Source organism: Bos mutus, chromosome 1, assembly GCF_027580195.1.
Source record: "Bos mutus isolate GX-2022 chromosome 1, NWIPB_WYAK_1.1, whole genome shotgun sequence".
In the NCBI taxonomy this organism is placed as follows: domain Eukaryota; kingdom Metazoa; phylum Chordata; class Mammalia; order Artiodactyla; family Bovidae; genus Bos; species Bos mutus.
The window spans coordinates 91,722,073-91,742,560 of record NC_091617.1 but is presented as its reverse complement, the minus strand read 5'-3'; the positions used below and the strand labels follow the sequence as shown (position 1 = coordinate 91,742,560).

General features: G+C 37.3%; 1 protein-coding gene across 5 annotated transcripts in view; it reads left to right on the top strand.

Annotated features, from left to right (window-relative positions):
* Positions 1–20,488, top strand: part of NAALADL2 (N-acetylated alpha-linked acidic dipeptidase like 2) — a 1,605,389-nt gene that overhangs the window by 123,125 nt on the left and 1,461,776 nt on the right. The window contains exon 3 of one of the 5 annotated variants that reach the window (XM_070373016.1): positions 7,793–7,878. The exons of the other annotated variants lie outside the window; for them this stretch is intronic. The gene's annotated coding sequence lies outside the window, so the exon portion shown is untranslated. The remainder of the gene's footprint in view (positions 1–7,792; positions 7,879–20,488) is intronic. 5 annotated transcript variants of the gene reach the window in all.

Genomic DNA, 20,488 nt, shown 5'->3' with positions numbered 1-20,488 from the left:
GGCGTACCACTATGGTACCTCATAGTGGTTTTGATTTGCATTTCTCTGATAATGAGTGATGTTGAGCATCTTTTCATGTGTTTGTTAGCCATCTGTATGTCTTCTTTGGAGAAATGTCTATTTAGTTCTTTGGCCCATTTTTTGATTGGGTCGTTTATTTTTCTGGAGTTGAGCTGCAGGAGTTGCTTGTATATTTTTGAGATTAATTCTTTGTCAGTTTGCTTCATTTGCTATTATTTTCTCCCATTCTGAAGGCTGCCTTTTCACCTTGCTAATAGTTTCCTTTGTTGTGCAGAAGCTTTTAAGTTTAATTAGGTCCCATTTGTTTATTTTTGCTTTTATTTCCAATATTCTGGGAGGTGGGTCATAGAGGATCCTGCTGTGATGTATGTCGGAGAGTGTTTTGTCTATGTTCTCCTCTAGGAGTTTTATAGTTTCTGGTCTTACGTTTAGATCTTTAATCCATTTTGAGTTTATTTTTGTGTATGATGTTAGAAAGTGTTCTAGTTTCATTCTTTTACAAGTGGTTGACCAGTTTTCCCAGCACCACTTGTTAAAGAGATTGTCTTTAATCCATTGTATATTCTTGCCTCCTTTGTCAAAGATAGGTGTCCATATGTGCGTGGATTTATCTCTGGGCTTTCTATTTTGTTCCGTTTATCTATATTTCTGTCTTTGTGCCAGTACCATACTGTCTTGATGACTGTGGCTTTGCAGTAGAGCCTGAAGTCAGGTAGGTTGATTCCTCCAGTTCCATTCTTCTTTCTCAAGATAGCTTTGGCTATTCGAGGTTTTTTGTATTTCCATACAAATTGTGAAATTATTTGTTCTAGCTCTGTGAAGAATACCGTTGGTAGCTTGATAGGGATTGCATTGAATCTATAAATTGCTTTGGGTAGTATACTCATATATATATATATGAGTATATATATATGAGTATATGAGTATACTCAATATACTTTGGGTAGTATATTGATTTTTCCAATCCATGAACATGGTATATTTCTCCATCTATTAGTGTCCTCTTTGATTTCTTTCACCAGTGTTTTATAGTTTTCTATATATAGGTCTTTAGTTTCTTTAGGTAGATATATTCCTAAGTATTTTATTCTTTCTGTTGCAATGGTGAATGGAATTGTTTCCTTAATTTCTGTTTCTGTTTTCTCATTATTAATGTATAGGAATGCAAGGGATTTCTGTGTGTTGATTTTATATTCTGCAACTTTACCATGATCATTGATTAGTTCTAGTAATTTTCTGGTGGAGTCTTTAGGGTTTTCTATGTAGAGGATCATGTCATCTGCAAACAGTGAGAGTTTTACTTCTTCTTTTCCAATTTGGATTCATTATCATTTATAATTGGATGTCATGATTTAAAAATCTGATCACAAAAGAACAGTTTTCTGTTATGCAATTACCTGGGTAATGTTTTCTAATTGCAATATAATTTATGTACAGTGCAATATTCATATATTATATATACTCATCAATCATATTTGATATGAGAATTTCCATCACTTCATTGGGTTTCCTTGTGTCCCTTTTCAGTCAATCTTCCGCATCGAAGCAAACAGCTATCACAAGTTAGTTTACATGTTCTAGCATTTCAAATTAATGAAATCACATAACATGAGCTGTGGGTAGTTTCACTCGGCGTAACTTTTTTAGATTAATTTTTATTGGAGTATAGATGTTTTACAGTGTTGTGTTAGTTCCTGCCATACATCAGAGTGAATCAGTTATATATATCTCCCCTCTCTTTTTGATGTTCTTTCCATTTAGGTCCCCACAGAGCACTGAGTTGAGTTTCCTGTAGATTGTCATTAGTTATCTCTTTTATACATGGTAGTGTATATATGTCAATCCCAATATTCCAATTCTATCCATGCCTTCTCCCCCTACACTCAGTGTCCTAAGTTTGTTCTCCATATCTGTGTCTCTATTTCTGCTTTGCAAATAAATTCATCCATATCATTTTTTCTAGATTCCATATGTAAAGCAGTATTATATGATACATTTTTCTCTTTCTGACTTACTTCACTCTGTATGATGGTCTCTAGGTCCATCTGCATCTCTGCAAAAACTTCATTCTTTGCTCTTATTTTTGAAAACTAACGTGATTTAATAATTTAAAAGAAATAGTTAAGAAATGTTAAAAATTTATAAAAATGTTCATTTTATTGATAATAATATAGAACTTTACATTAATTAATCTGCCAGCAGATGTCTAATATAAATAAAGGCTAGTATTGAAAAGATTGGATTAAAAGTAGGCAGAATGTAGGGCAGCATGACTGGAATAAGTCTGGTTCACATGCTCCCGCTCCACTCTCTGCCTAGGGCTCATTTGTCTCCCCTGAGGAGCCGCAGCATCCTGGGAGCAGCAAACATAGTGAATTAACAGACGTGGCTCCAAGCACCCTTGGGTCGCGATGGTTCTAGCTTCTGGCACCACCTTCAGTCCTGCCTCCCTGGTCTTTCTGCTGCTGAACTGTGTCTTCCAGGTCTGCAGTGACTTTCACACTATTCAGTATGACTTCACTGTCAATCCTAAGCTCAGACCTGGACAACCACGATGTGAGGTCCAAGGCCATGTCAATGGAAACAGGTTTCTTTATTTTCCATGTGGTAGCAAGAAGGCCAAACTCTTTGGTCCTCTGGGGATGGAGGTGAATACCACAAAGTCCTGGGAGTGACATATAGAAACTCTGAAAGCCCTGATGGAAGAGCTGAAAAAGGAAATTGCTTGACATTAAACCAGAAATTTTCACAGAGGATGGCCCTCACCCTGTGGGGCAGGATAATGTATTAATATATAATGTATTAAAGATGATGAATGCTCCCGTGGATCCTTGTGGTTTGGCTTCAATGGACCAATATGCCTCTTCTTTCTTTTGGAGGATAGACACTGGATAGTAGTACATTCTGAAGGCAAACTGTTAAAAGAGACACTGGACAATGACAGAAATGTAACTGATTTCCTTACAAGGATTCCAAACAGAGATTACAAGAGCTTGAGCTAGTTTTGGTGACTTGGAAGACAATGCTAGAGATAACACCACCACCAAACATGGCTTCTGGCACTGCCTAATACAAAGCCATGGCCATCACACCCAGCTTCTGGATCCTCTGTGGTATCCTGACTTACTCAATTCTCCTTCTCATCCAAGATGGCTGAAATAAAGACAAGATGGACTGAGCTTGTGCAGCCATCTTAGAATGTGAGGTGAAAACAAGGCTAAAGATGATAGAACAAGATAGAGCCTGGATCCTTTACTCCAAGATCAGAGCCCAGAGTGGGCTCAGGATTCCTCTGTAAAAGTGACATAAACTCCATTTTGACTTCCTCACTGTTGTTTCATGTTCTTTCACAGATAATTTTAACCAAAGCTAATGCTAACCAGTACCAGCATTTAATTCCCTGCTGAGCCTCTTTGCCCACTTCCTTGCTAACATTCTAGCTAAATTCTGAACTATAGTCCCTATCATTCTCCAAAAATTAGAGGGGAACCTAGTTGCTATAGCTTCCACTAAAACATATTAGAAATGATCATTCTGAACAGGACTAACACTAATAAAACATGGGACAATAATGAAAGATTATTTTTATTCCCAATGTCTCTTTATTTTATGTTCTTTCTTCATTTCCTTCCATGGACCAGAGTTCTTTGTTTTATACTACTTAAGTGGTGAGGGAGGTGCCAATAGTGGTCATTTATCTTATTGAGAATATAAAAATGATAGGTTGGGGTAGTTCCCTGGTGGTCCCTTGACTAAGACTATACGGTTCCACTGCAGGGGGCCTGTGCTCAATCTCTGGTCAGGAAACTAAGATTCTGCATGCCTTGTGGTATGGCCAAAAAATAAAAATAAAAGAAATAGTAGGGCAGAAACTAGAAGAGATACTTGCAATTTTATGATTTCTCAGTCAAAAATATTTGTTAGTTTGTGTAAGGCAGAGTGGTCAGAACCTAAGAAGGTTATGTGCAAATTCTGATAAATCCGTGATAGACCTTTGGACTATATGTAGTATGCCATGCTCCAGAAGATCTGGTAGAAGGCAACAGCTGGAAGATTGAAAAAAAAAAAGTACATTTTTTTGCAGAAAGTACTGCTGCTGCTGCTGCTGATGCTAAGTCGTTTCAGTTGTGTCCAACTCTGTGTGACCCCATGGACTGCAGCCCACCAGGCCCCTCCGTCCATGGGATTTTCCAGGCAAGAATACTGGAGTGGGGTGCCATCGCCTTCTCCGGCAGAAAGTACAGTTCAGTCGCTCAGTCATGTCCAACTCTTTGCGACCCCATGAATCATAGCACGCCAGGCCTCCCTGTCCATCACCAACTCCCGGAGTTCACTCAGACTCACGTCCATCAAGTCAGTGATGCCATCCATCTCATCCTCTGTCATCCCCTTCTCCTCCTGCCCCCAATCCCTCCCAGCATCAGGGTCTTTTCCAATGAGTCAACTTTTCACATGAGGTGGCCAAAGTAATGGAGTTTCAGCTTTAGCATCATTCCTTCCAAAGAAATCCCAGGGCTGATCTCCTTCAGATTGGACTGGTTGGATCTCCCTGCAGTCCAAGGGACTCTCAAGAGTCTTCTCCAACACCACAGTTCAAAAGCATCAATTCTTCAGCGCTCAGCTTTCTTCACAGTCCAACTCTCACATCCATACATGACCACTGGAAAATCCATAGCCTTGACTAGACAGACCTTTGTTGGCAAAGTAATGTCTCTGCTTTTGAATATGCTATCTAGGTTGGTCATAACTTTTCTTCCAAGGAGTAAGCCTCTTTTAATTTTACAGCTCCAGTCACCATCTGCAGTGATTTTAGAGCCCCCCAAAATAAAAAAATACAGAAGGTACAGATACTGTCTAGTGCAAGAAAGACATTACATTAGAGTTTTAATCTAGCAAAGGTAAATAAATGCTAGAAAATAAAAGTCATTCAAGGATGGTAGTGGAATTCAGTGACTACAATGTGTCTTTTACAATATACATTATACAGCAAATATTTTCTAGACATGTGAAGAAATAGAAGACTATTGCCATAATCAAGAGAAAAACCATGAATAGAAATTGACCCTGAGATGAACCAGGGGTAGAAATCAGCTGAAAATATTTTTAAAGCAGCCATTTATGAGTATATAGAAGGGTTTAATGGAGAAGGCAATGGCACCCCACTCCAGTACTCTTGCCTGGAAAATCCCATGGATGGAGGAGCCTGGTAGGCTGCAGTCCATGGGGTTGCTAAGAGTCGGATACGACTGAGCGACTTCACTTTCATGCATTGGAGAAGGAAATGGCAACCCACTCCAGTGTTCTTGCCTGGAGAATCCCAGGGATGGGGGAGCCTGGTGGGCTGCCGTCTATGTGGTCACACAGAGTCGGACATGACTAAAGTGACTTAGCAGAAGGTTTTAAAGGAAAATATTGTCCTAATGAGTAAAGACATAGAGAAATCATAGTAGAGAAATAGATACTATATTTTTAAAATGAAAATTTTAGAACTAGAAAGTAAATATACAGATGAGAAATTCATTGGGTGGGCCCAAGAACAGCTAAGGAATGCAGAAGAAATGGTCAATAAATGTAAAGATAAATCAATAAGAATTATCTGATCTGCAGGACAAGGAGAATAAAAGACTAAAAAAAAGAACAAGTTCTCAGTGATCTACAGAACAATATTAAAGTACAGTGTATATATATTTGCAATCTCAGAAAAGAAGAAAGAAATAATGGGGCATAAAAGTATCTGAAGATATAGTGGCACCAGTAGTCTCTAATTTTGTGAAAATAATTGATTTCAGATCCAAGAAGTTCAAGAGACCCTAACAGTATACATACAAGGTATATCACACCGTGGCACATCATTGGCTAGCTCCTGAAAACAAATGTGTAGTTGTGTGCTATACTCGATCACTCAGTTGTGTCCAGCTCTTTGCAACCCAATTGACCTTAGCCCGCCAGGATCCTCTGACCATGGGATTTTCCAGGCAAGAATACTGGAGGAAAACAGATGTAAAAAGGGAATATTGAAAGTAGCCAGAGAAAAAGCAGCACATTATGTACAGGAAAAACATGACTGATGACTTTTCATCAGAAACAAAGAGGACAACAGACAGTAGAACAACATTTGTAAAGCAAAGAAAGGAAAAAAAAAAAAAAAATCTGTTAACCTCAGTTCTGTATCCAGTGAAAATATTTTTCAGTTTGAAGATGAAACAAAGATATTTTCTCTTTAAAAACTGAATGGACTACAAGAGCATATTTGCACTCTCCTAAATGTTAAAGGAAGACTGAGAAGAATCAATACCTGATAGTAACTTTATAGGAAGATGTGGAGAGTAGCAGAAATAGTAATGATTTTACAATCATCTTAAAACAAGACATTCTTTATGATTTGAGTTCAGTCACGTTACTGAAGCCATAAAAAAGCATTGTATAAATAAAATTTCATTAAAATTTCTGATAATCCAAAGACCCCATTTGAAAAATGAATGCTTAATCCATAAACTGGGCAAAAATATTCACAAAATATGTATTTGACAAATGATTTATCACCAATTGAAAAAAATGATAATTAAAAAAGATCAGCAAAAGATTGGAACATATACTTAACAAAGGAAAATATGCACATAAAAAATAACTGCAAGCAATTATCAGGAAAATGAGTATTCAAATCAGAGCAATAAAAAGGAATACAAAATGATAAAAACAAAAAAATAAGAATGTTGAGTGACTTTCCAGATGCACTTTTGCAAAACTGGTTACTACAAAAAAATTTCAAAGTGACTGGGTATACGCACATGAACATTGTTTACCTTAATTGTATATTTGTGCAACAGTCATCGCTCAGATCTTTAGATAATGGCATGAACTCTTCTTATGTTGGCTTAATGCTTGCTTTCTGTGGAGGCTAGAAAATACATGTTTTCTACCCTATTTTGTGATAATGTGTCCACTAAGAAGAAAAAATAAATTCTTTTTTTTTCTCTTAAGGATGATTAACATTCCCAGATATCTCAAAGTCATTTTATTTGAAAACATTCATGCTCATCTATCAGGCTATAAATTAGTTATGCTTCTGCTCCCTTAAGAGACACTATGAGATGGGTCAGCTTTGTGTCTCTCCGTGACAGCAGTGGACCTGAGACTGAGAGTGTGGAGCGTGGAATGAGCTTCTAAGTTTTGTCTGATTCTCACATGGTTTGTTCCTGGTTGTGTAGGGAGATAACCTGCGTGGAAGTCAATTTGCAAATAATGCTAATTTGGAAAAAATGAATAAATCGCTTCAGAACTGGCACCTGAATTAATCAATTTTCAGTGTTATTGTTATACTAATTTAAGATAAGACTCATGTTTGAGCATTAAGCAACAAACCAAAAAAAAAAAAAAAATCATGTAGCACCAATTCTTCTCTGTATTGATTTTCATTCTTTTCAGATGTATGCCACACGTTTGATCTTACCCAGATTTTACAATTGTGCCTATAACATTTTAGATATTAAAATGCTAATTTTTAAGCACATTTTTACTTTTTAAAGAGGATCGTTTTGAACTCTAAATAATTCAGTTTAACTTTGTTTCTGCCATAGTGTGATGCCCTTTTTATAATTTTTGCTAAAATAAAAATAATGTTTATTCCTTGTTGTAAGGTATATTAGGGCTTCCCTGGAATCTCAGGGGTAAAGAATCCTCCTACTAATGCAGGAGATGTGGGTTCAATCACTGGATCAGGGAGATCTCATGGAGAAGGAAATGACAAACCTATTCCAATATTCTTGTCCAGGATATCGCATGGATAGAGGAGCCTGGCAGGCTACAGTTCATGGGGCTGTGAAAGAGTCGGTCATCACTTAGCAACTAAACAACGAGGTATATTAGTTTTAAAAGATATTTAACTTTTGTGGAAGTTTCTGACAGCTAACCAGTATCTATTTCTTCTTTAGGCATGTAAAATCCAAAGAATCAAAATGTTAAATTTTAGATAGTAAATCTAATTTCTGCACAGACCATTTCTTTGTTTTTATTGAAATAATTATTTATACATTTAATATCGAATTCATTAAGTGAATAAAGGAGACAACATTTATATCATTGGACTTTAAAAAATTTATTGTTTTAAATCACTGATAGATCTTTAACATTTTTTCCTGCAAAAAAGTTGTGTAAGGATATAAACACAAGTATCTAATCTTGAAGAAATGTATAATGGAAAAGAAGCATTAATTAACAACATTTTCTGGAGCTACTGTGTAGTCATGGTTACACTCTTAAACATTTGTAAGTTTTTTTCATGTAGAAGGGTTTTTAGTTCTTAATAATTGCTATTTTCCTTTCAAAATTATGTCCAAAATATTTCCAAGATGAAAAATAAATATATGGTTTATTTTAATGATTTACATTAGGAAAGCCATTTAACTTTTTAAAAACAGATCTGTGGAGGAATATTTGTCATATAATACATTACACACAAAGTGTGTAATTTCTGAAGTTTTGGGTCATGTATACATCTGTGAAATCATCAGTAACTACAGTGAAGATAATAAACATGTGCATCACTTCTTTTAATTCTTTTCTCCTATTATTCCCTGTCCTACTCTTTTGTCCTCAGGCAACCCCTGATCTGCTTTGTGTGTCTGTAGTAATCGCCTTCATATTCTCTATCTCTGTGTGTGTCTTGCTTCTTTCATCTCACGTAATTATTTTGAGGTTCATCCATTTTGTAGTGTATTTCAAGACTTCATTTCTTCCTTTTCCTGAGTAGTGTTACACTGTGTATGTATTCTGCAATTTGTTTATACATTCAGCTATTGAAAGATATTTGGGTGTTCAGATTTGGGCTATTAACATTTGAGTACAAGAGTTTTGTATGATCGTGTCCTTCCTTTCTCTTGGAGAAATACATAACAGTGAAATAGTTGTATTATGTGGTAGGTGTATTTTGACCTTAAGAAACTGTTAGTTCCCACCAGCTATGCATGGTGGTAAGAATCTGCCTGCAATGCAGGAGATGTGGGTTCAATCCCTGAGTCAAGAAGATCCCCTGGAGAAGGAAATAGAAACCCACTATAGTATTCTTGCCTGGGAAATCCCATGGACAGTGGAGCCTGGTGACGACTTCGAGACTAAACAACAACAAACGTATGATAGATTTCCATTTCCTTCATATCTTCACTTAAGTATTTTTCATTTTGTCTAGTCTGATAGAAGCAGTGATGTCCTGTTGTAGCTTTAATTTACGTTTCCCTAGGAGGGATTTTGTTGAATACCTTTTCCTGTCCTTACTAGTCATGTGTATATTTTCTTTGGTAAAGTGTGTAACTTTTGCCAATTTAAAAATTGTGTTTGTTTTCTAATTGTTGACCATGGAGGATTATTATGTTCTAGACACAAGTATTTTATCAGCTACATGCTTTGTAAGTATTTTATCCTCATCTATGGCTTGTCTTTTATCATTTTCTTAAAGTATGTTTCAAAGACGACAAGGCTTTCTTCTTGATGAGGTCTAGGATCCACTTTGAGTTAATTTTTGTGTATGGTATAAGTTATTGATCAAAGTTCATTTTTTGCATATGGATATATAACTGTGTATTCATATGATAAAAGACCCACTTCTCCACTGACTTGCCTTTGTCCTTTTGTGTAAAGTAATGTGTCCATATACTTGTGGGTCAACTTCTAGCTCAGTTCTCTTCCACTTTTCTGCTTTTCAGTCTTGGTGCTAATATACACAATCTTGATTACTGTAACTCATAACAAGCCTTTCAAACATAGAATGCTAATCATCCAGATTTTTTTTCCAGTTATTTTGGCTCTGGTAAATTCTTTGAATCAGATTGCTAATTTTTACAGAAAATCTCCTGAGATTTTTATTGGGATTATACCAAATCTATGTATCAGTTTGAGGAAAACTGCATTGTAATAGTGTTGAATCATCTAAACCATGAGCACAGTGTTTCTAGTTACTTTTGTCTTTAATTACTCTGTATTATTTTGTATTTTTCACTCTATTAATCTGCATTTCCTATCAGATTTATTCCTATTTCCTATATTTGATGCTATTTTATATGGCATTTTATTTAAATTTTGACTGTTGCTAGCATTTTTTATATTAATCTTATATACTGCAACCATGCTAAAATGCTTGTTTTTGTTGTTAAGTTGCTAAGTCGTATCTGACTCTTTGCTACCCCATGGACTGCAGCACAACAGGCTTCCCTGTCCTTTACTATCTCCTGGAGTTTGCTCAAACTATGTCCATTGAGTTGGTAATGCCATCCAACTATCTCATCCACTGTCACACCCCTCTCTCACCCTAAATCTTTCCCAGCATCAGGGTCTTTTCCAATGCGTTGGCTCGTCACATCAGGTGACCACCAAGTATTGGAGCTTTAGTTTCAGCATCAGTCCTTCCAATGAATATTCAGGATTGATTTCCTTTAGGATTGACTGATTTTATCTCCTTGCAGTCCAAGGGACTCTCAAGAGTCTTCTCCAACACCACAATTAGAAAGCATCTATTCTTTGGAGTTCAGCCCTCTTTATTGTTCAACTCTCACATTTTTACATGACAACTGGAAAAACCATAGCTTTGACTATATGGGCCTTTGTTGGCAAAGTGATGTCTCTTCTAATTTAAAATGCTTATTAGTTTTCATATAAAAAAAGAAAAACCTTTAATTTTCAGATGAGTTTTAGATTTTTTGGGGGAGGAAGAAGTTTCCCCCTCTACCCTTCTTGAGTTCTTATGGCTGGAAATGGACACAAGACAGATTAACAGGAAAAACAGAAACAAATTTAAATTGTTCACAGAGAGGTCTCAAAGAAATAAAACCTAAGCAGATGCTAAAGCAGGTAGCTTTTATACTTTTTAGCTATAGAAACAATAAATTTGAGAGGAACTGACAGGGCAAATAATTAAGATTACAATGATTAATTAGTACAAAAATAAGCAAAGTTTGGGCTTGGGTAATAAATTAGTTTGGCCACCTCATGTGAAGAGTTGACTCACTGGAAAAGACCCTGATGCTGGGAGGGATTGGGGGCAGGAGGAGAAGGGGACCACAGAGGATGAGATAGCTGGATAGCATCACCGACTTGATGGACATGAGTTTGGGTAAACTGTGGGAGTTGGTGATGGATAGGGAGGCTTGGCGTGCTGCGATTCATGGGGTTGCAGAGAGTCAGACATGACTGAGTAACTGAACTGAACTGAACTGAACTGGATAAATTAGTAAAGACATAACAAGGTGTTTTTATACAGGCTTATTGGCCTAGAATTCCTGATCTCTCTGGTAATAAGGATTATCTTTCTGCCATCACCCCATAGCTGAACCCCCAGCCTCCACAGGTACAGAGGGAGGGTACCTTTCACATGGAAAGTTTATTTTCTGCTTTCAGGGAGATAGGACGGGAAGTTTTGCTCCTGAATCAGTCATAGCTGAAGTAATGGTAATTAAGGTAATTAGTATACCATTGAGGCATATTTTGGTTTTGCTTCCCTGGACCCCAGCAGTTTCATAGCAAAACTGAGCAGAATATACAGTTCTCTTCTGTCCTCTTGCCCCAAGCACAGCCTTTCCAACTGTCAAAATGACGTTACTTTTAATTATTTCTTTTTTCTTATTCATATTTCTTGTACTTGTGTCTCTTGAGCTTCTTAGATATGTGGATTTAAAGGTTTCCAGCCCCCAGAATGGGAGAAAATAATAGCAAATGAAGCAATGGACAAAGAATTAATCTCAAAAATATACAAACAACTCCTGCAGCTCAGTTCCAGAAAAATAAACAACCCAATCAAAAAGTGGGCCAAAGAACTAAATAGACATTTCTCCAAAGAAGACATACAGATGGCTAACAAACACATGAAAAGATGCTCAGCATCACTCATTATCAGAGAAATGCAAATCAAAACTACAATGAGGTACCATTTCATGCCAGTCAGAATGGCTGCTATCCAAAAGTCTACAAGCAATAAATACTGGAGAGGGTGTGGAGAAAAGGGAACCCTCTTACACTGCTGGTGGGAATGCAAACTAGTACAGCCACTATGGAGAACAGTGTGGACATTCCTTAAAAAAACTGGAAATAGGGCTGCCATATGACCCAGCAATCCCACTGCTGGGCTTACACACCAAGGAAACCAGAATCGAAAGAGACACATGTACCCCAATATTCATCACAGCACTGTTTATAATAGCCAGGGCATGGAAGCAACCTAGATGTCCATCAGCAGATGAATGGATAAGAAAGCTGTGGTACATATGCACAATGGAATATTCAGTTCAGTTCAGTCGCTCAGTCATGTTCAAGTCTTTGCGACCCCATGAATTGCAGCACGCCAGGCCTCCCTGTCCATCACCAACTCCCGGAGTTCACTCAGACTCATGTCCATTGAGTCGGTGATGTCATTTAGCCATCTCATCCTCTGTCGTCCCCTTCTCCTCCTGCCCCTAATCCCTCCCAGCATCAGGGTCTTTTCCAATGAGTCGGCTCCTCGCATGAGGTGGCCAAAGTATTGGAGTTTCAGCTTCAGCATCAGTCCTTCCAATGGACACCAGGACTGATCTCCTTTAGAATGGACTGGTTGGATCTCCTTGCAATAATGGAATATTACTCAGCCATTAAAAAAATACATTTGAATCAGTTCTAATGAGGTAGATGAAACTGGAGCCTATTATACAGAGTGAAGTAAGGCAGAAAGAAAAACATCAGTATACTAATGCATATATATGAAATTTAGAAAGAAGGTAATAATAACCCTGTGTGTGAGACAGCAAAAGAGACACAGATGTATTGAACAGTCTTTTGGACTCTGTGGGAGCGGGCGAGGGCAGGATGATATGGGAGAATGGCATTGAAACATGTAAAATATCATATGTGAAATGAATTGCCAGTCTAGGTTTGATGGATGATACAGGGTGCTTGGGGCTGGTGCACTGGGATGACCCAGAGGGATGGGATGGAGAGGGAGGTGGGAGGGGGGTTCAGGATGGAGAACACATGTACACTCATGGCAGATTCAAGTCAATATATGGCCAAACCAATACAATATTGTAAAGTAAAATAAATTAATTAATTAATTTAAAAAATGGATAAATTTGGGCCATTATTTCTTCAAATTTTTTTTTCTGTTTTATCACTCTCTTGTCCTTTGAAGAATCAAATTACATGTGTATCAGGCCACTTGTAGTTGCCTCACAGCTTGCTATTCATTACTTTAAAAGTAAAATCCTCTTTCTCTTTGTGTTTCATTTTGGAGTTTTTCTATGGCTATGCCTTCAAGTTACTAACATTTCTTCTAATCTAATCTAATTTCTTCTAATCTATCATTAATTTCAATGATTGTATGTTTTCACCTCACTCATTGTAGTTTTTATCTTAAACATTTGATTTAGGTCCTTTTTGTTTCTTTCTCATGTCTTCTCAAATTTTCAACACATACAATACAGTTACAATACATAATCTAATGAAACAGTTTGAATTCAGAATAAGAAATGAGAATTCTGTTGTCTTCTAATATGCTAGGCAGGAGGAGAAGTGGGCAACAAAGGATGAGATTGTTGGATGGCATCACCAACTCAATGGACCTTATTGGATGGCATCACCAACTCAATGGACATGAGTGTGATCAAGCTCTGGGAGATGGTGATGTACAGGGAAGCCTGGCATGCTGCAGTCCACAGGGTTGCAAAGAGTCAGACAGTACTGAGTGACTGAACAAGAAGAATTAAACTAGATATTAAAAATACTTGCAAAATTGTGAATAATACCAGTGTTTTTACTAAGCATTTTCATAAAAAATATACTAACTTAATATGTAATGAGTTTTTATGGTTATTTTTAAATGAGTTAAATATTTTTAACAGGTTTTAGTTTTAAATTTCCAATATAATGCTGCTGCTGCTAAGTCGCTTCAGTCGTGTCCGACTCTGTGCGACCCCATAGACGGCAGCCCACCAGGCTCCCCTGTCCCTGGGATTTTCCAGGCAAGAACACTGGAGTGGGTTGCCATTTCTTTCTCCAATGCATGAAAGTGAAAAGTGAAAGTGAAGCCGCTCATTCGTGTCCGACTCTTAGCGACCCCATGGACTGCAGCCTACCAGGCTCCTCCATCCATGGGATTTTCCAGGCAAGAGTACTGGAGTGGGGTGCCATTGCCTTCTCCATCCAATAAATATCCATAAATTTAACACGTATAAACAAAAGCACTTTGAAGTCTTCAATGCTTATTAAAAGTACACAGTGGTCCTGAAACAGAAAGATTTGAAAAGTACTGATTGATTATCTACACATCCCTGCATTACCATGAAGGATAGTAACTTTGACATTAGGTAGTTTCTGGAAGGTGTTTTTCTGAGATTTACAGATAAGCTGTGTTCTGTGGTCTGAATGTTTGTGTCTCCTCAAAATTCATATATGGAAATCTTAATTCCAATGTGATAGTATTAGGAGATGGGGACTTTGGGAGGTGATTAGGTCAGGAAGGTGAATGAGATTAATGATCTTATGAAGGAAGCCACAGAGAACTCCCTTGCTGCTTCTACCATGTGAGGACATGGAGGAAAGTTGGCAGTCTGATATTTGAAAGAGGATCTTCCTCAGAACTTGACCATACTGGCACCCTGCTCATGGTCTTCAGTCCTCCAGAACAGTGAGAACTAAATTTATCTTGTTTAAGTCACCCAGACTTGGTATTTTGTTAGGGCAGCCCTAATGGACTAGGACACTATAACAAAGTATTTATTCATAAATTTCACAACTATAAATTCTAATGGATCTGATTTGCTAGGAAATAGAGCATCATTCAGAAATAGCCTGGGATAAGCCTTAAAGATCCATGAAGTGAGAATGTAGTAGATCATGTAATATGAGGCTAAAGCTTTAGTCTAGCTCTTATCAGTTGGGGCATATGCAATTTTGTTTACTCAATTTTTAAATGAATCAAATTGATTGAACATCGTACAGTTGTTCTGAGAATTAAATGAGATGACAGAGTTTGCAGTGTTTAGAAAACTGTTGCAGCATACTTGTGCTAAGGTTATTTAGCCCTGGTGCTATTTGCACTTCTAATTTAAAATAGAAATATGGTCTGAGATAAGATATAGCTCTTCTGGGCAAACTTTTGAGGTTTTATGTTTGTTCACATTTAGGTATGACCATTAAGTAAAATTCGAATTACTATCTTACATGCTAGGACAAAATATGTTGATTTTATTTTTCTGGTGAAACTGTATGTTTCAATTAGCTGAGATTCCTAAATTTTTTTTCTTTTTCCTTGCACAGTTTTCTAACTGCTTTTGTCCAATATGTTCAAATAATTTAAAAATACTATTAAATTTTAAAATATGATTGCAGATACTATTTATATCTTTATTGTTTCCCCAGACTTTGAACCTTATGTTTTAGAAGGAAAATGGAATTGCTTTCATGTGTAGTATATGTGCTTTCAATTCACTATAAACTTTCTTTTCAGTAAGAAAATAAAGGACTTTTTCAAGGTTCATAAAAGTTAATTTTATTTAGGTTGTGCTGTGTTGTGCTCACTGGCTCAAATACTTTAATAAAGAATCAAGAATTAAAAATCTTAAAATATGTATTGATATTGGTAGAATCATTTACCTAGAAGTATAATAGTAAGAACTACATATTAAAAAGTACAACAAATTAGAGTGTTTCTTGCTATTCCTATTTTATTTATATGTTTATTGACTGTATTATTTCCCATTTTGGAGATCTGAAGAAAAGGATATTCATAGTTGGAAGGGATTTTGAAATAGTGCTTACTACAGTCACCAACAAAGGTTCATCTAGTCAAGGCTATGGTTTTTCCAGTGGTCATGTATGGATGTGAGAGTTGGACTGTGAAGAAAGCTGAGTGCCGAAGAATTGATGCTTTTGAACTGTGGTATTGGAGAAGACTCTCGAAAGTCCCTTGTACTGCAAGGAGATCCAACCAATCCATTCTAAAGGAGATCAGTCCTGGGTGTTCTTTCGAAGCAATGATGCTAAAGCTGAAGTTCCAGTACTTTGGCCACCTCATGTGAAAAGTTGACTCATTGGAAAAGACTCTGATGCTGGGAGGGATTGGGGGCAGGAGCAAAAGGGGACGACAGAGGATGAGATGGCTGGATGGCATTAGGGACTTGATGGACATGAGTTTGCGTGAACTCCGGGAGCTGGTGATGGACAGGGAGGCCTGGCGAGCTGCGATTCATGGTGTCGCAAAGAGTCGAACACGACTGAGTGATCTGATCTGATCTGATAACCTATTAGAATTTAGAATAACAAAAGACTTAGCTTTATTATGTTTGAGAATACTTTTAATACTCAAATAATACTCAAGTTTTTTATTTATAAGAAATTAATTTTTGGTGGTAATTGCTAATTCTCTTAGTTAAATTTATAGTTAAGACTATAGATTGTGTTGAAATTTTGGTAATTGTAAATATGAGCTTTAGTGCCATGGATATTCAACAGAAGTAAGAGAAAAAGGTTTATTCTACAACTTTTGTCCTCTAGTGTTCAGCAAAGGTGGGTAAATGAGCTATGTCAAATTCTACTTTAGCATTGAAGGAGTTAAAGTAAAAATATCCTAATAGAGCTTAAGGTCAGATCTTAAGAAGCTTGTTTATTCCAGTTTAACTGTGTAAAAGTGTGATAAATAAATCATTTTATGTGGGCTTTGGTTGAAAAGGATAATTTTTCTACTTGAGATATTGAAAGTTTATAGCTTTTTTCCTTCCAGTTAAAAATACTAAACAATTTCATTATTTTGACCCTTATTAATTTGACAATTATAATAGCATAAGAGAAATTTACTAAAACGGAAAGTGATTTATGTCAAAAAGTGTTCTGCCCTTTTTTCCTTTAGAAGTCTTATACTATCATGTCTTCTATTTATAAGGTCTTATATCTTTAATCCATTCTGAGGTTTTTTTTTTTTTTAATAAAAAAGAACGAAAAGTTGCATTTTGCAGAAACATGGATAGACGTGGAAGACATTATGCTAAGTAAAATAAGTCAGTCAGAGAAAGAGACATTACTATATGATATCATTTACCTGTGAAACCTAAAAAGTACAACTAACAAGTAACTGTAACAAAAGAAAAGCAGACTCACAGATACAGAGAACAAACTAGTGGTTACCAGTGGAGAGGGATCTGGGGTAATACGGCCGGGGAGTAAGAGGACAAACTATTAAGTATAAGATAGGCTCAGGGTATATTGAACCACATGGGGAATATAGCCAATGTTTTGTAGTAACTGTAAATGGAAAGTAACCTTTAAAAATTGTATAAAATTTAAAGATTTAAAAAGTAAATAAAAGAGTGAAAATTTTAAACAATGAACAGTGAGGTTTTGAGTGATATAACTGTCATTTTTTTGGTCATTTTTATTTAACTCCACCTTGTATTAGGGTTCCAAAAGACTAATTGATTTTCTTAGCTTTCCTCACTTTTTACCACCCATTGCTTTTTAAAAAGAATACAGACTCAGGTGGAAGCTGAGGCTTTTAAAAATCATGTTTATTGCTTTTTATTGTTTCCATCTCTTTTCCCTTAGATTTAGAGGGGGAGCGAGTGAGAGGGACAGGGAACAGAGACAGAGAGAAATAATTATGAATTTCACCATTAGATCTCTTAGGTATATATGGAGTACTTATAAAACAAAAATACAGAACAGCAGAGGAACAAGACGACGGAGGAGTAGGTGGACATAGAATACATCTCTCTCCACAGGTACATCAGGAATATACCTTCAGACACAGAAATGCATGCAGAACACCAGCTGAGAGCAGACAGGAGTACCTGACCAGCAGAAATAATGTATAGACATGTGCAAAATTCGATAGAATGAAGGAACTAGGGGGAAAAACAGCAGTGTTAGTAGGAGTGGACCTGCCCTCGGCAGGTCGCAGAACTGAAGCAGGGGTCTGATTTCCCACATCAGGGCTATTGTCTGAGTCAGAGGAAAAATGTTTAAGGCTGAGACGGAAACAGCTGATCTGTGGCAGCCTAAAAGGAGTGAGAATCAGACAGTATTTGCTGTAGCCATACTTAGCCTAGATGACCCAGTAGCTGGGAGCTGGAGTGTAGGGATTGTGGAGCAATCCCAGGGCACGAGCTGCTGTTGACTGTGGAGAGACTGATCAAGGGGAAGTGAGGGAGGAGATTATGGTGGGAAATGCCTGTGGAAGAAAGCCAGGCAGCCATGGAAGCAAGGCAATACTGCCGAGTCACACTAGAGTGTGGAGCCATCACCATAGCCTCTCTCCCCCTTCCCGCCAGCATTGGCAGCTGAACAATAGAGAGGCTGGCCCATCAAACGCCTGATGCACTGAATTACAGAGTAGGATTCCACCCAGGATGCCCCTTTAAGTCCCTGATGTGCCAATCTACAGAGTAGGGCCCAGGCGGGGGGCCCCTCTATGTGCCTGATGCACCAAACAACAGAGAAAGATCCCAGGCAAGGAAGCCCTCTAAGTGCCTGAACAGGCAGAGCTGTGGAGAAATACTGGCCAAAGAGGCCGTCTGATCACCAGCTACAAGAGGCTCAAAAAAAGACTCTGATAAGGCCATAACTCCTGTGGCAGAGGCAGGCCATGTCTCTGCTCACTTAGCACCACCAGGGTGCCTGCAAGCCAAGCAACTGCACTGCCTTTATGCTCAACTCTTACTGGGGCAGAGCTGCCACAGGCAAAAAGTCTATGCCTATGTGTGTAGGGTTGCTTCAGCAGTGTCCAACTCTTTGCGACCCTATGGACTGTGGCCTGCCAGCCTTCTCTATCAGGGATGGGGGTTCTCCAGTTAAGAATACTGGTGTGTATTGGCTAATATTGGTTGCCATACCCTTCTAGAGCACTATATTTCTGGCTGCCTTAGCTGCCAACTGCCCTGAGTACCTGGCGCTGCCAGAACCCTTGAGACTCAAGCAGATGCACCACCTCCACACCTGGCCCTCACAGGGGCAAACCCAAGTCCTCCATGGCAGCCTCATGAGCAAACCCCAGTGGACAACCCATATCCAGAGGTGGAAATAAAATCACAGTTGAAACCCAGGGGCAGTGTGACTAAGGAAGATGACTCAAAACCCTCCCACCAGCTGCAAATTAAATCCACATTATCAGCTAGGCAGACTCTGTGTCTGTGGAATGTATAAAAGGTCATTGAGAGCTCCTACAAAGGAAAATGCACTAGTTCTGATAGCTGTGGACACTGGAAGCAAGAACACAGAGGAGTAGGAGCAGATTAGAATCTGAGCTGCCCTCACAGCTGGTCCAAAGATCAGCACAGTATTGGAGGGCATCCTAGGGAGGTGAGGAGGAGTGTGACTCCCAGCGAGGGAAAGGACTCTGACCACAGTGACTCAAGAAAAACATTTATTATTATCTTTTGACTTGTCCTGTAGATTCTTTTGTATTTGTTTTGGAAATTGGATTTCTTTTTTTCCCTCCTTCCCCCTCACCCCACCATTGTACTTGTCAATTTTATTGGTACTATGAAATCTAACTAAACTTTTGAGCTTTTTCTCCAATATGTTTTTTTACTGTTGTTATAAACCTCTGCCTCTATATTGGGCTTTTGAAGTTCTTGGAAGGCTTTTTATTTCTCTCTCTTTTTTTTTTTTAATTTTAATTTTTTAAGCCTATTATTACTTTTCTATGTTTATTCCTTTGTTTGCTTTTCCTACTGTTCTTTCCCCTTGCAGTTAATCTTTAATATATATAAATCATCTTTATCTACCTCTATTTAACTTTGCACATCTATTCTTTCTTTCTTTTTTTTCCTTTAGTCTCAACATATTTGTTAGTTTTATTTTCATTGCTTTATACCCCATTTGGCACCTTGCTTCAGTTTGTTTTCCAGTTTGTGCTTTAGTTAGTTTTGTTCTGGTAGATATAATTTTAGATTTCCTTTCCTGGTCAATCTATTGTACTTTATTTTTGTTGTACTGTTTTGATTTTGCTTATGGGTGTTTATATATGTGTGTATATTCAGTCACACTTTTTATTGTTGTTATAAACCTCTTCATCTACATTGGGCTTTTGTAGTTCTGTCGAGTTTTCCTTTTTCTCTTTCTCTTTCTTCTTCCATTTTTTAAAATCTTTTCTTTTTTATAATTTTAACTTTGAATTTTTTTAAGCCTGTTATATTTTTTCTACATTTATTCCTTTGTTTGCCTTTCCTACTGTTCTTTCCCCCTTGCAGTTAATCTTTAATATATATAGATTTTCATCTACCTCTATTTAACTTTGCATATCTATTCTTTCTTTTCTTTCCTCTCAACATATTTGTTAGTTTTGTTTTCATTGCTTTATTCCCAACTTGGCACCTTGCTTTAATTTTGTTTTCCAGTTTGTGCTTTAGTTAGTTTTGTTCTTAACTGGCAAATATAATTTTTGATTTCCTTTGTTTACTGGGTCAATCTATTGTGCTTTATTCTTGTTGGACTGTTTTGACTTTGCTCATGGGTGTATATG